Source organism: Hermetia illucens, chromosome 3 (assembly GCF_905115235.1).
Source record: "Hermetia illucens chromosome 3, iHerIll2.2.curated.20191125, whole genome shotgun sequence".
Lineage (NCBI taxonomy): Eukaryota > Metazoa > Arthropoda > Insecta > Diptera > Stratiomyidae > Hermetia > Hermetia illucens.
In genome coordinates, this window is record NC_051851.1 from 30,027,911 (window position 1) to 30,042,084 (window position 14,174).

At 41.5% G+C, this 14,174-nt stretch overlaps 1 protein-coding gene across 1 annotated transcript in view; it reads left to right on the forward strand.

Annotated features, from left to right (window-relative positions):
• The first annotated feature begins 319 nt into the window (after nucleotides 1–319).
• The window catches only part of LOC119651676 (chaoptin), a 103,099-nt gene continuing 89,244 nt past the window's right edge, over nucleotides 320–14,174 (forward strand). The window contains exon 1 of the mRNA XM_038055371.1: nucleotides 320–807. The gene's annotated coding sequence lies outside the window, so the exon portion shown is untranslated. The remainder of the gene's footprint in view (nucleotides 808–14,174) is intronic.

A 14,174-nucleotide genomic window follows, 5' to 3' on the forward strand; every position in this document is an offset into this window, starting at 1 on the left:
AAAACCTTCAATACCTGAAGTGTCCAGTTTTTGATTTTAGACTTGCTATTTTAAGGACTTCTCCTTAATACCGTAGAACTTCACGATATATCGTCAGTTACGTATTCCGAAAACGATACTAACAAAAATTTGGATGACTATTTTTAAAATAGGAAATAATTAACTATCTTCCACTATCCCCAAAGCAATCTAGACTTAATAAGAGGAAAATATCTTCTGTGCACACACTCTGCACATAGAGCAACCTTCCAATTAGGTCCGAACCAGTTTCATACCAACTTGAACGGCTTACTTTTGGTCACTCTTCAGTTGCAGACAAACGGTTGAGTGGTAGTGACGTGGTGTTGCACGCGGGTTACGTTCGAACCCATCGAGACCCAACAGATGAAATTAACCATTTAATTTCTCCATCTTAACGTTGTTTTGATCGCGGCTTGATGCAATGAATGAATATCCGAGTGGTACTTCTATACTATCTATTAAGTTGGCTATCTAGTTAATTAGATGATTTGAATCAAATATCATAGAAATAGTGGTTTTTATGGAGAAATAGAAGAAGTTACGGCACTGAAACCGTTAAGCATGATTCTAGCCGATGATTGTGAGCTTGATATGTACGTTTTGTTATAAGTGAAGATGTGCTAAAACGTGGAGTCTTGTGATACTTCGAGTTGTATGTTGCGTGTAATTGTGAATCAATCTCATTAGCACTCGACAGAAGGTCAGAAACGTGAATTTTTTTAGACTCGACTTTCCCCTAAGGATACTTTCCCGGACCTGAACACGAAACACTGGTCACTCATCAAGGTAACAAATTTATTCAAAACTTGCGTTTATCTGAAGGTATTTCGTAAAGAGTCATTGTCCTTCGCAAGTTATCACAACCAGACTTGTTTGTATAAAAATATCTCAAGTGTCTGTACTTGCGAGCGGCCGACCTAATTACTATCTGCAACTTTTTATCGAATTATGTATCTCTGTATCTCGACTGGAAAAGACATTAACCCATTTTTGCCCAAACATATGAAGCGATCTTTGTATAATACGAGTATATTGGCTTAGGAGGAAGTTGCAATATTTTTACGAGTGGTTTCGTCGGTATAGCGCCCAACATTGCTCATTGCTACCCACATATGCGAAGTTTCGAAAAAAATTTATCGAAAAATAAAATCTTTGTTGAAGATTTCAGAGTTTTGCCTGGAAACGAAAATGTGTATTTATACATTGTTATAGAGTGGCTTCTGGTATGGAAAGATGTCAGTTTGGTTTTTAAAAGACTTACAGAAAGTTGGATTTTTAAGATTCTTCATAAACAACTTTCCTCTGCAAGCATGCTTTCATTGGAATATTGTCATTACTCAGTTCGTCAAATTGAAATGGATTGCAAAAAAAACCAGCTTGATATGATACTTTCTAATGTACAATCTCGCGATATAGTTTACATTGAACGAATTTAACATTTTTTTTCCTTCAGATATGGTACAAATATTCATACCGATCATATCAACCCGACACATATTTTTGCAAAGACAAGAATGCCTTAAGATAAATATGTATTCGCATTCATGCGAGAAAATTTGGAACTCATCGGTTCTTCCCTTGTTATTGGAGACAGATCCGCTGAGTTTTTCCATTGTGCCTTAGTGGAAAATATATATCCTTCTGGTCAATTCATTCAACCGTCAGCCTATTAATCTCCAATGAAACTGTATTGAAGTGAAGGATTCTGGTGAAATATAATAATAATCGTTGGTACGACAATCTATTTTGATCAGGTCCCAGACCATAAGGGTACACCACAGGATTATAGTACCCCATAGGAGACAGCATTACGCTCACCCGAGATTATTACCCTGACACAGCTGAGTCCGGTCTGGTATCAGACATCAAATCACAATACAAATCCCACTGGCATCACTGAGATTTGAAGCACAAGCTGCTCTAACCACTCAGCTATCCGGACACATAATGCGCTTCTCATTTAAGGTGTAAATAGCCCTCCCAAATTCAGGACGTTCAAATAAGGATGGAGTCAGTGTTCACGTAGTGTGGGCAAAAAAACTGAAAGTTTCGTCCAGAACAGAGGCAACTCATTAGATGGTGTCTCACCTCTGCCCTGTGAGTAGCGTGACTGAAAGTGGTTCCAAAATGTTCATTGTTCCCTTATATACGCCAACGAATACAACATGAGTACGAATTATAACTTGGACGAAAATTGCTCTGCGTAAGTCCAAGCTTGGCCAAAGCAAGTATCCTTGTTTAAGAACAAAGTTCAAGTAGGAAACTACGATTTATCCACAACAGATTTACTAGCTTGAACCACATTCTGCTTCTGTGTTTGTGACTGTAAGGAATACATGCGAATAACCCTCCATTTTTTTCTACTCCGGGTGGCATATAACCCTCTCATAGTGCCAACTTTTGGGAAAGGTCTTAGCTTCCTAGAATTTCAAGATAACCAAGTGCATCAATGTCCAGATGTCTCAATGGTCACAGAAGTTTAAAGAATAGCTTCCTGATATCAGTCTATGTTCAGGATAATAAACCCGGAGAAACGCAAGACTTTACTTATTAGTAATATGATTATTTGAATATATATACGTAACGGCCATCAATTAGTTCAGCCACGAAATGTGAGGGAATTGGATGCAACAAAATTTGGAATCATCATATAACATTCCTTCTATCAAAACTAGTTCTATTTTATGGTAGCACAGACTACCCGGAACGTCTGCTTCATCATCATGCCAGAATTGAATAGCGTTCTCACTTTTTTTCTCCAGTTCACAACAGTCTAGCCGTAACCCATCAAAGTATAAAAATATTTCCATGTTGCGCTCCCATACCAACAGCGGTGGTTACCAGAACTTTGGTTCTATTATAATAGGTCTGACCTATGCATTGTTTCAACCCATGTTGGCATTGAGTTGTTCTGCAATTATTATACATTATTATTTTCATCTTTGACTTCCGAGAGCTAACCGTAAAAAGTATCCTTACTCCTTGTAACGTTAATCTCTATAAGAGTTTGACATTGCAGGACACCATTATACAGAGGAAACCTATCAAGAGTTATGATATCAATTTAAATTGGAGCTCAAAAATATTTGTCTAATCGTTTTTATAAAAATCTATTTCGAACGCTATCCATGCTTCATATGATTCAGCATATGCTCCAAAATATTATCCGGCTTTACAAACACCCTGGCTACATCCTCCGATTTTGACCTATGAACTGTGAACCTCTGATCTGGAAATAATACCTGTTTTCACCATCCGCTACATTTCAACATGTCACACAGTACGGTGAATCGCTATATCTGAATCAACGGAGATAATCTTGGTAACCTTTACATCCACATAAAAGTTCTATTACCATCTATGCGTAGTTGATTTCTCTAAGGCCTCGTTCAAGACACCTGGAATAATTCCGAATGCCCTGAAACCTTCTCGTGACTCTACCCTTCTACTTTACAACTCTGTGATCGATTGGGTTTGGGCTGACTGCTGTCGAATGATGTTTGGTTCCCTACTTGAGAACATTGTGTCGTAGATCTGTAGGCTTAATAATAATAATCGTTGGCCCAACAGTCCAATTGGATCAGGACCTTGAAGTGTGCTAGAGCACTTCATTGCGCCCGAAATAAGTACCCTGATTTGACTCAGGTACTTCACAGCTGAGTCGACTGGTATCCGACGTCAATTAGAGAGATTTAAACCGCGACTTCCGTACGACAGCCTTGTGCTCTTACCACTCAGCTATCTAGACAGGCTTCCATGTGCCAATATGTCAGTAAGATTCGTCCCTGCTAACTCGCATACTGTTTCTGTAGATGTTATTCGATGGGCACAACTTACTCCGAGAGCACTTAGTCGCTGTGTTATCCTACTCACCTTCTTTTCTAACCAGTTGTTTCTGCTTTGACAAAACTGCAAATCATCTGTTAAAAGAATTGACTGGTTAACCCAAAATGGGGGGGGGGAGATCCTAGACCAAAACAGGGAAAACGACTCTCTCAGATCAATGCATTCCGTGACCAAATGGATGTAAACTCAGGATCCATTAATCGTTAAACAAAAAATAATGCAGTTACCAATACTGGCGCTGCATACAGTAAGGCTAAACCAATCACATTTAAGATATACATCCGATGGCTAGGCTGACCCTGACCAATGTGCGAGGCCAGATAAAAGCAGCAGGATCACTCTCGAGACCAGTCTTTAAGGTCAATATCTATGGTAGAAAAAGAAGACCCTGCCCCTGAGATAGAGCGATGGCGGGATATTGGATAGCGGATATCGAATTGGTGGACCTCGGCGCAAAACCGGGGTGTTTGGAGTTCCTTATTAAGGCAGGCCTAGACCGGATTCCGGTTGTTGCGCCGTTGATGATGATCCGATGGCTTTCCCATGGTTCCAATATATCTAGGAATATTCTTGTGAGCATTGAATTAGCTATATACTGCAGGTGAGGTTTGAAATTCTGCTCCGGTCAATCATAACTCTTAGATATAATATTCAAGTACCTTTAGTAAGTTCATGGTTTGTTTGCCAACTTTGACCATGAGGGATGTATTTTTCCTTTACTTACTCATCGGCACGGCCTTCCTTTTATGTTCTGCATGTGACAACATGCTCTAGTTATGGGGCAATATATATTAGGCGATGACGGCTTTTCGGTTTCTTACCAAGGCAGAGGCAAATCGTCAGACGCTGCCTCACCTCTGCCCTGGAAACAGCATGGCCAAAGCAGTTCGCAGATGTTAAGTGCTTCTTTATATAGTCCGCAGAACACAATATAACTACGAATTATATTGAGCGCAAATCCGCTTTATTGACCAGAGAGGTGAAAATATTTTTTTTGAGAATTGTGGGTCCTAAGTCCGCATCAACTTAATGCCGGACCGTGCCAAATGGGGAACAACTTACTCCCTCCCTTTTGGTCCACGGACCCCTCGTTTAGGGCTTAGTACCAAAACTTACTAAATATTAGGCGATGACGGCTTTACGGTTTCTTACCAGGGCAGAGGCAAATCGTCAGACACTGTCTCACCTCTGCCCTGAGAACAGCGTGACCGAAGCGGCTCGCAGATTTTAAGTGCTCCTTTTTGCCTTGAGATGAGTACTAGCTTTTATTCTTTGAAGAAACACTTGGGAAACCTATTTCCTTAAGCAGTGTATCGCTAACGAAATTAGGGTCTATTATATTATAGAACTTATTTCTCGCATTCACTTCAGGTATTGACAATACTCCCCATGCAGCCTGAAAATACTTCCCATCGGTGTAGGAGCTGCCCAACTGGAAATCAGGAAGAGAAGTTGAGGGTCACGTCGTCTTCCATCGCTGGCTACCATCAATCACTCTTTAGACTTGGTGCAGCGAAGTAGCTTTATATGTGTACTCGTATGTTTCCAATATTGATTAAGTAAATCAATTTCCTCAACTTCGTCTTCCTTATAATGCGATTTCCACAGGTCAATAAGGTCGCTTTGCTACGCCCACATGTTGCCTAGGCACTTCTTTCCGCATTTTTGGCACTCCCGGATTTATTATGTGCGCTAGTGCAATTTCGATCTGCACCTTGTTCTGCAAAATAACTTTCCTGGCAACTTCGATTTATAGGGTTATTTTCGCAATGTGCATCCTTCCGTCTACCTTTCTTCACATTATGATTTCATCCAAATCAATCAATCCTTATTAGATTCAATTTTCTCTTGAAAATCTTCCATTCTCCAGAGATGTTTGTAGAAGAGTATCATCGATAAGCTTCATACATCTTTTCCTGGAGTCCAATGGTTTCCTTTGTGCCTACGTCGGTTTAATTGCGTGAGGATTTCCGGGAAGCAAACGTGTTAGATGTCATTCTGGTTGTTGTCCTTTACAGTAAGTAGCCCTATTATCTAGTAATTAATCCCTGATCGCTCGTAATCTTTCATCATTTTTCCAAGTCCCCTGAACGTGGGGGGTTCATTTTGCTCGCTGTGCATTACATTTGTCCTGCGTAAAGCAACATTTGCCCTTTGATGCTGCATGTTTTCGTTGGTGGTCTTGCTAACGTGAATTTTGTCACTGGCGACTTCCGACTAGCACTCAAGGGAAACCTGCCAGTTTGTTTGGTTTGATGGGCATTTTACAGTCCTCCTGTTTGTGGAAATTTCTCTGTCGTCTCCCATTGTGTACAGATTCGTATATAGAATTTCCAGTGGTCCCCGTATGCAGGAGGCAGGAATTTGGCAGCTCGACCTGTAGGTAATACTTGTAGCACAGATATTTAACATGATCTACCCTGTGAGCCAGTACTATCTTGGTGCTATTACTGTTTATGTCTCCATTGGTCTACTCGGTCGTTCAAACACAGACTATTCATAAACCGTTCTACTTATTAACATGAAATTTGGTGGCTACGTCAAAATAATGAACTCTCACTCACGCTGTGAATGACATCATTTTACTCTAAAGGTCTCAATAAGTGCTTATCGAAAAAGGTCTCCATTCCGAGGTAATAAAGAAGGGAATGGCAGATTAAAAGGTAAATTCTTTTATCAAAGACCTATCTAAGAATAGAGTAAGGGAACAAAAACTGTTCATTAAATGTTCATTAAAAGTATACCATAGGTTCTACTATATTGTCCTACCTTACACAACCCTAAATTGAAGCTACTATTCACTCCCTAATATCAAAGTGACCCGGAAATTTTACGATTCAGATCATAAACTAGAAATATTTTAAATTATTAAAAAACAAGTCCAAAACCGGAAGCTGAGCGCTTCAGGTATGAATGTTTTCTTTTTTCAAGTACTTGAATAGTGCACTTATGATGAGAGTTTGACATTTTTTAACAAGCATACAGAAGTTTGAAATTAAAATAAACACAAAAAGTGGCTGAGAAAGTTATCTCTTTTGTTATTATTATTCTAATCTGTGCACCATTATTAATGCTCAAGTAACTAAATCTGTTTTATAGTTGACTAAAAAAAGTAGCGAAAATTAAAATTAAAGCACTCCCATATGGTTACCAATGTAAATATGATACTAACCATTCCCAACAACGCTTAATTTCTGATGAATAGCTCCCCGGCACTAACAAATAAGAGTGCGTGAGAAAAGAAAGGGGTTTTTACTTATAGTAATAGAGAATGAGAAGACCGATTACAATCGTCTAAGCGAGTGTGATAAATCTACTACCTTGTGCTGGACATCAGAGGAGGGTTAAGCGACTCCAGCATGCTGCGTCTGTCAGGCATGCGGTTTCGAAACCACGGCCGACTCCACCTTCCCGACACACAGCGCCCGAGGTCTGCATCTCCAAGGACTTCGAGACATGCTCACAGGACCTCCTCCTCGGAGGCCGCTGCGCCCACCATACGAAGACCCATTTAGAGTCGTGGAACGACCAAATCACTCCTTCAAGCTCGACGTTCAGGGCGAGCCCAAATGGGTCTCCTTGTCGAGGCTGAGGGCTTTCGCCGATGAGGGCCACTCCAGTAACCCCATTGACGGGATCACATCCCGGATTCCCCCACTGAACCCCATTGACGGGATCACATCCGGGTTCCTCCGCTGAACCCACGCAGTTTCAGCTGGGAGCGGAATTATGTAGCGGCACACGGTGGCAAGAACCACGACTGCATTGGCGGTGGTGAAATCACTTCAGCCGATGTTCTAAACTGCAGCGTGGCACAAGGGCGACGTGCGCACTTCCTCTTCCTTCCTGTGCTGACCGCCGGCGAGTGTGGACGTGGTGCTCCCGTGAATCCCTATGTACGTTTGGTTTCTTCCATTTGAATAAAACACATCGAATTTAATTAATGGTTAAAATCAAGCGGACTTGATTTTATTAAACCGATCCACATAAAAGAATACTTCTATTCGAACAATAAAGGAACTGAAAACAAAAGAAAGAGTGCTGCCCAGTGTAATGATAGGTGTGGAGATAGGAGATCAGGCCGATCATCCTGAGTGACCGATAACGACCTAGAGGGCAGAGCTATCCCAAAAAGCTAAACAAATTAGCAAAATTGACCGTGAAGGTCCGCCCACAAAGATTGAAGCTCTATCAAAGTGCTCGGTCGACACGTTCTTGCACGCCTCTGTGCTAGCCAGGCTCGGGAATGTGGGGGGGTCCTTTGAGCGCTTTGATCCCTCACGCTTCATTACTTAAAACAACGTGCCTTTTCCGATGCGTGGGTCCGCACCGGATTTTAAATTCGATTTTAAGTAGGATTTCGCGACGGCCTATCGAATGAACAAACAGAACGCGAGCTAAATTGGAAAATAAAAAAAAACCGGCTCGACCGCGCGCGTGGAGCCGTAAGTCTCCGGACCCGAGTGCCGCGATCAAGGAGGGGAAGATCCACGACGGATCACCGTCTCTTCCGCCTCAGATCTTGTACGAGGCGCGGCCTCTGAGGTTCCCACCCTTCCTCGACATCCTCCGGCCAGTGATTCGTTTAGAGGATGTCCCTTTTATAAGAATTCTGCGGGAGTAAGGAGGAACTAAGGGGAGGAACTCCTCAAACTACTTCAGATTATTCAAAATTCATTGTTTATAAAATTCTATGATATTAGCCATAAACACAAAAATGAAAATAAAAATAAACAATTATTCAAATACAAAAAAGAAAATAATAAAACAAATGAAAAATAAATAAAAAGAAAAAAGAAAATAAAATAAAAGAAAATCCAAACAATAACTCACCCAGGTCGTCACGCCGAGCTCGGTTGGCGGCTGGTGTACCTATTTTTTTGTTTTTAAAATTCAAAATATTAATTATTACAAGATATATAATCACACAGCGCGGGAATTCCGAACTCTACTTCGCCGCCAAATATTAACTTTAACTCATTTGAAAATTCAATTATCCGTCCCTTCAATTGTTTTCTATGTCTTTGTTTCAAATCACTGTGCCTTTATTATCTGCTAACGATTGAACTTATTCACTGCACCTCTGCTTGAAAATCACTTGCGCTCCCGAACCCTCGTTCAACAAACACTTCCGTTCCTTTTTCCTCTTCTCCAAAACTTTTCCAATTCCTTTTTCTTCTTCTCCCAGACTTGTCCAATTCCTTTTTTCTTCTTCTCCCAGACTTGTCCAATTCCTTTTTCTTCTTCTCCCAGACTTGTCCAATTCCTTTTTTCTTCTTCTCCAGCCAGCAAACCAAAAAAACCAAACTCTTTTCTTTTCTCCGTCCTCACTCCGCCACCCAAAAAACCAAACTCCACTTTTATCAAAATTAAATTCCGTTTCTCTTCCTCAATTCTTTAGCCAAAACCCGCTGCTTCTTTTTCCTCTGTCTTCCACTCCACCTCCAAAACCAATCTCCACTTTTATCAAAATTCAATTCCGTTTTTCTTCCTCCTAGTTCTCTAGCCCAAAAAAAACTGTTCCTCCCAGCAACATTCTCGCTGTGCTTTGTTCGTGCACCGCTTCTATTCCCGCTACATAGCCTTTCTCACTCGGCAATGTTGCGGCAACATGCGCATGCGCCTGCAGATGCGGCAAATCATTCCCCTCCTGTCAAGATCAATTCGCTCGAATACATTGAATAATGTGCAATCTGCGGCGAACTTTAAGGCAATTGCACACTATTAAATGCATTGTTTAAGCAAATTAATTAAGAAAGAGCCGAATGAAATTCCGCTCCCGTCGCGCAGCCGCGGTCACTACACCAGTGGAAGCCTAAATGGGAGGCATCGCCCCACAAGAGCATACCCTTCCTTTCGTCGCCAGGTTGAGATCTGAAGTCTTCATAAAATCATCTGGTGTCGTTCGATTTTGGCTTTCACCATCTTAAAAACGGTGAGAACTCATCGTGTTTGAACCATCACTTAAGCGGTCAATGTGCAACTCTAGAAACCATTCGGCATTATTTTAGATCATGATGTCGTGCCATCATCATGTATTGCAAGCAAAACTGTATCTTCTTTTCCTTTTTTGGTAATAAAAGAGGAATCGGCACTAGTTCCATGCAGCGCGTGCCACGTCAGTGTATCCGTGGTGCGCCGGTTCCAGCATTTCGATGTTTTTTTAAGGCTGTCCAAGTTGCAACTTCCGTTACTCCTGTCATCCTACCCCTCAGATTAGCTGATATAAATGACTTCTTCTTTCAGCGCATTACCCTGATCGAACCTAATCTCATTACTGGGCTGAATGTTTCACTAAAGTCAATTCTCTGCCTCCTGGCAATTCCATATTTCTCCTTATTCGACATATGATCGATTTGCCTTGATATTACTTTTTGATAATCTCAGGTATTCATAAGGTTGCATCTCCTCGTTAATTCGCAGTTATGTACGGAACCAATGCGACCCGACCCGGATCCTGGCCTAAGTCATCGTTTATCTTTGAAGTTTTCCAGCTTGCATCTGCGTTTTTCGTGCTTTTTAGGCCCCATTCATTCGTCTTTCAAAATAAGTCCATTTATTTTGTTTATTACTTCTCCAGCAAGGGGTGGAATTGGGACCTGGTTCGGTATCTCAGCCATTGCTCCTCATTTATATCTTCTTTATTTGCCATTTAAGTTTTTTACCAGCGCATCATGTGCAAAGCTTCTGCTTTTCGCGCATCTTCTACACTCCATGTTCACCTGTAATACGAAAATGAAAAATAATTAGTAACGGATATAAACTCGGAGACAAAGCCCCTACCCCAGTTCCCTGAGGCTCGATCTACGCTTAGCTGACCCCAGAACTCACATACGGATCAGCGCTCGCTCGGAGCAACGCCGTACACTAATTCCGGTTCAATAGACACTTCCCGACCCGGGCCCCGAAGGGGCTAGCTCCTGACACACACCACAACTACCATCTTGGCAGAGTTAGGCTGACAACACTCCATAGGCTCCGGGGACTCCAGTGTATCCCAGCGTGGATCGCACTCCAGACTACCACCTAGAACGCAGGTGTTATGCCAGATAGAAAGTCTAAACTACTTACTCGACCACCTCGGGGATGCCACCCTCCATATCGTAAGCGACCCATTAATGATCTCTCACGCCCCTGAGGCAAGAATCAGGAATATTTGATCACCCTCAGAATTCCTTAATCAACCCTTTGCAGTACCAGTGATTATCTGACTTTGTGCAGCTAAGGCCACTGAGCAGCTGGGCTACTTGAAGGTTATGATAAATTCGATTATGCTTTCGGTTGAGAAACACTAGCATGTCTCTGACGAATTGTGCGCCCATAAATCTCACTCCCGGAGTTGTTGCCACGCGCTGAATGTATGGTACGATCTTTCACTTTAAGAGGAATTGCTTCGTTGTCAATGTTATCTATTCGAGAACCTAAGGTTTATTCGGTGTGGCCTCTTGCGCATTTTGTAATCCGCTGCATCGTCTACCCTTGATTTGTTGGTATTAACGATTCCGTACCAGTGGAAATGCATGGAAGTTACCGATGCTTACGCCTGACGTCGATCTCCATGTGACTCTGGTGTTGCTGTTTTTGTCAAACTTCTGCTAGGAAGAAGAAATATTCCATTTGAAAGTTATAAACATACAAAAACACTGAAACTAACCTTTGTCTTCGCCTAAATCAAAAACCAAAAAGGTTGCTTTTCCGACTACAAAGGCCTCCGTTCATGGTTATTCATACGATATGCTTCTGATAGCTACTCGTAATTTCCTTCTCCATTACATACCCTAAACGCAACTTGAGCCTGCGATGATGATGTGAAAATTGCCATGCAAATGCGATGCCTATGAAAATTATCCATAATAGTAACTAGGAATTAGAATGATCTCAATCTGTAATCTGCGCATCAACGAATGTATTAAATGCAAAATTGACCCCAAAGTTGTCGCCCTGTCTTCCTCTTTGGTTCTGAGTGTTAGCCGACTATCAAAGACAATGAACAGTGCCTCACTGTAATCGAAACAGATATATTGCGCTGGACCACTGGCATAACGGGTCATGACCCCGGCGATACATATGAGGTTGCACTGATTGTGAGAAACTTGTAAGACTAAGAGAGAGTAAGTCTTCAGTGGTATGGACATTTATTTCGCACTGACAACTCACTTGCCAAAACTGGTCTAAACACCGAAGTTCATAGGAAACTACCCCATGACTGATGGAAACAATGATGTCTTGATACGCTAGATGGTGGTATGAAAGCCTTTCGACTTTATCTATATCAGGTTTATGGCCGAGCAAAATGGCGCAATCGATCAAGACAAGACGAATCGGCTTCTGATAGTCACAAAGGCTGAAAAAGAAGAAGAATTTCCTTCCATATTTTGCCATGCAACAGCGAAATTGTTGTTTGCTCATCTACATATGCTTAATTTCCCAAAACAGCCCCAAAGAACTATATCTACTGGGATTAGGCCACATGATTTAGGTATCCAGTTTATCTATCCATTACAGGCAGGTAATCAACCACAAAGCTTAGATGGCAATGGTGCAATATTTTCACATGATTTCTCATCTGTTATCCATTTTTTCAAGTTGGGACTATTAAAAATCTCGAAACATTTGGCTCCGACAAGAGCGCCGTATACAAGATCTCTTGCCTAGACTATGGAATAGATTTCATAGGACAGACCAAAGGACTGGTACACCCCTAGATAGTGGGAGGGCGAAGCAGCTCAAAAGAAGAACAGCTCATACAAAGTCTGCAATAGGCAAACACGTAGAAGCACGAAGACATGATTTGACGTGGAACACGTCCAGATCATAAAAAAAAAGCTGGACCCATATGAAAACCTCTATATTTCAAAATTCCCCCGAAAAAAAAGGTTTAAACATTGATATGGGCAACAATTTTCTTGTTTAAGTGGAGCCTTCAGAGGACAATCAGTAGTAGTCTCTAATTTCAAATTGAACGCCAAACACACCTCCCGGATTTTCTATTCATAGCAACAGCACATTTCCATTTAAATCTTTGGAAAACGACAGGCTGATTCTATATGGTTGCTATTCACACCTTGCAACCACGCTTATGCTGCATCGTTTGAGATTACCTCAAATCTACAATTCGTCCCAGGACTTTCGGAGATCCCTGCACTCCTTCGCTAAGTGCGCTTGGAACGACTCACTCTTCAGCCATCTCGGGAGAGGGAATTCCACTGCATTACGTTGTCAGCAATTCAATTGCCACCCTTCCGTAATATGTAATCAATCAACTGCCAATTTCCCCTTCTGATCATATGGCACGCAGGTGTCAGGTATCCTCTCTCTCCAAATCCAGAGCGAAGGTCCATGACCCAATAAAAGAGCAAACCGAGGTCGTCAGCGCAGTCGAAATATCTGACAAAAGATGTAATCATACATTCAACTGTTCCATGCTCCCCAGACATGCTAACATGAGAAACTTCTAAGGTAACAAGAAGAAATAACATGGATGACAACATGCAACTCTGGCGGACTCCCGTTTCTCAAATCACTCTAAGATTTTACCCCGGTGCAGCAGGTGCCATTTTGTGTCATCATATGTCGCTCTGATAGTAGCTATTTGCCTTTTCAGAGTGCATCTTTTGCGTGAAGCATGAAAATACACTTCCTGCTGATGCTGTCAAAAGCTTTCTCTAAATCGATGCAGGTGAAGCGAAAATCTAAACTCTGTGCACTGCAAGAAATGGATGAATGCCTGATTTCTTAACTTGTCACAATCTCGATGACGAAAGCTCTCCAGCAACGCTCTCAGTAGCACATCAACTTTTTCGACGAGCATTTGGATGATTATCTCCCAGATAAAAGCCCCAGATTAGTCGTTTGCATAGCTTTAACGCATTGTGCTAGCATGTAAATATGCATGACTAAAATTCCACATTTATATACTTGTAATGCGTCAAAGACGTAACACACACAGAACGTAAAACTAAGCACTACCAATGTCCACCACGAATTGAGCAAGACCCTTAATTTTAATGAAGACTGAACAATATTCAACTTTCGACAAGAACTGAAAATCGACTCATCGCTACCCCTGTTAAGTTTTCTTGCGCAAAGTATGTTCAGGTACTTATATTATTAGTAAATGCTCTCTGAAATCTCTATGATGCTAAGGGAAAAGAGCCCTAGAAAAGTTCCTTTATTTACATAAGAGGCTAATAAGGGTATCAGACAAGTGTGTGTAGTATCCACAGCTTTGCGACGTAAGCGGTATTTCATTCGCTTTCTCGAAGGTCAAACTGACAAAAGAGTGCATTCAATAACATATAATATTC